Source organism: Triticum aestivum, chromosome 5B (genome assembly GCF_018294505.1).
Source record: "Triticum aestivum cultivar Chinese Spring chromosome 5B, IWGSC CS RefSeq v2.1, whole genome shotgun sequence".
Classification (NCBI taxonomy): domain Eukaryota; kingdom Viridiplantae; phylum Streptophyta; class Magnoliopsida; order Poales; family Poaceae; genus Triticum; species Triticum aestivum.
This window is the reverse complement of record NC_057807.1, coordinates 96313320-96316081: the sequence shown is the minus strand read 5'-3', so window position 1 is coordinate 96316081 and position 2762 is coordinate 96313320.

Sequence of the window (2762 nt, the reverse complement as noted above, 5' to 3'; positions counted from 1 at the left end):
GGTCAGTGCGTTGGACGCATTGCCGACCCAAATGCAAAACAAGGCGGACGCCGGGCGGGCGGCCGATTCAAACAAATATAAAGCGGACAAATGCGCCTTCCATTTAGATCGGCTTTGTTTGGATCGGCCTTTGGAGTTGCTCTTAACCTCTGTGCCCGGTGCACCCTCGTGATGTCATCAGTCAAGACGCACACATAAGGGCGTGCGTTTAATTGATCCAGCAATAGTTCGTACCGTCTTACCTATCTAGGTGCAGATCGGTCCAGACACATGCAGTAGTGCATGGACCGGCCGTTACTTGGCCACTGTTAACTGTGGCCCAACTCCGAAGACCTCGCTCATATTTTTTGACGTGCATGCTGCTTAAGTACTCGGAGTAGCTAGTAAGATTGACTTTGAATCAAGCCGAGTAAGTTGTCCCTAGAGTTACAAAGAGCATGGACGCTGCTGTATCCCGGAAAAGTAGTGCTGATTGCGTTTGCGTCAGAACAATACAAAGGTTACGAACTCATATCATACACTAGTTCGGTTCCGAAAGAAAGTTACTCCAAGTCCAGTCATAGATCATGGATGTTACAAAGAGCATGGTGATGTAGCAATGCAAGTATGCAAGAGTATGATGTATCAATCCAAGTCCAGTCATGGATCCGGCCGGTGAAGTTAGCACACGTGTGTGTGGTTATGTATTTGTTGTCGTTACTTGAGGCCAGCCGGGGCTAAAATTCGTGTTTTGACTTTTTTGAAACTTGATCAAGATCTGACTCTGCCTTGCAAAATTGTGGGATCTGATCTTTTTCTTACCGTCAGGATCCATGACGGTAGGCTATAACAGCCTACCGCCAAGGTCCGTGATGGTAGGGTTGCACGCCCTATCATAAAAAAATTTAAGTATGAAACATAGTGCATGCTCGTATCTTTCGTCGGGCACCTTGACGGTAAGGTTGTACATGCTATCACCAGCCTCTTTGATGATAGGGGTGTTTCCTACCGCCAATGTCACTGGCGGTAGGCTGTTACACCCTACCGCCATGAAACCTGGCGGTAGCAAAAAGGTCAGATCCTAATTTGTTTACAAACTAGATCAGCTCTCGATTAATTTCCAGAGAAGGGTAAAAACATGAAATCTTACCGCCAGCCGATGAGTTGAAGACAAACCGATGGATACCATTGAAGACGTCCAACGAACTTTCAGGGGACCATTCATAATCATGCATATATTTGTAGATACCCCTCTCTTTCCATATGATTGTCTTGGATACCACGCCCTGCAATCATCCGGTCTGTATTTGATCGTGGCACTACGTACTAGCTAGCTACAAGTAGGTACGACGTATGTACGTAGGTGCATGCATGAATGCCGCCAAATTGACCTAAGTTGCGGCATTCATTCATGCAACTATGCAAGCATTCATATGCACGTAGCTATCGGTGTGTATGGAGTGATTGGCAGGTGCGTATATGCAGCTACCTGTCCAACACATTACAGCTCGATCGGCAGGAGTCTCTGTGATTGAGAGAGTCCATAAGTCCATTGACGGGGGCACTGTGCATGTTCTCTCTCCTCTTTTTGTGCCACTGTGCCCGCCGTACCGCTAGTTCTTTGTCTCTCTAGATCGTCCCTGCATGCGTGTAGGACCATGTTGATGAATAACACACATACGCCCGTACATACGCGTGTATCTCCGCCAGAGAGAGAGAGAGAGCACGCAGGATTATGTGCGCTAGAGCGCTAGACGACGATGCATGGGGCCATGGTTATTTACTCACTAATCTCCAGGAAATTAAATGACCTCCCGCACGCCAACAAGAAGAAAAGCCAAAACTTCCTGTGCTGCTGACCCGGCAAGCTAGCACGCTTAATTCGGTTGGGTAGGTGTGGCATTAATGGATGAGAGTGAAGTGAAATTGTACTCCCTCGCGGTTTATTTTTTACTTCGCATATAAAATATATGTTTAAAGTCAAACTTTATAAAATTTGATCGAATTTATATTGAAAACATCAGTATACAATACTAAATTTATAATATATAACTATTAATTTCATAATGCATATGATGATATTGATTTTGTATCGTGAATATTGACATTTATTCAAATAAACATGGTCAAACTTTACTATGTTTGACTTTAAATAAATCTAACATGCGAAGTAACACTAGTAGAAAAAGGGCCATTCATCTCGGTTCGTGAGGCCCATTTGTCACCTTTAGTCCCGGTTCTTATACCTACCGGGACAGATGGGGCTCCACGTGGCCGCTACGGCTTGCACAGGCAGAGGGGCCTTTTGTCCCGGTTGGTGCCACCAACCGGGACCAAAAGGCTTCCACGCGTTACCAGTTCATGGGCTGGGGTTTTTATTTTTTTTCTAAAGGGGGGGGGGGGGGGTTGTAGGGTTAATTTAGGGGTTTCATATATTGTGTTAGCTAGCTAATAGAGAGAAGTGTCCTCTGCTACGTACTATATGTATAGAGAGGAGTCGACACGCTAGCTAGCTAGTAAGCAAATGAAGAAAACCATTAAGTACAGAAGATCGTCATGAACATATACAGAGAGAAGTGATCGACATCTCCTTCTCCGAGAGATTGGTTGAACAACAAGTTTTCGTATATCTTACCAACGTTACTGGCTACATATGTATATACAATGTATAAGATCTCTTACAATACCCTAACATATGAACTCAACTTCATGCATGGTATTCTCTGGCTTTATTGATGACGTGGTCAAGAAAGAATCCAGCCAATTCCTCTTGAATTGCTCGC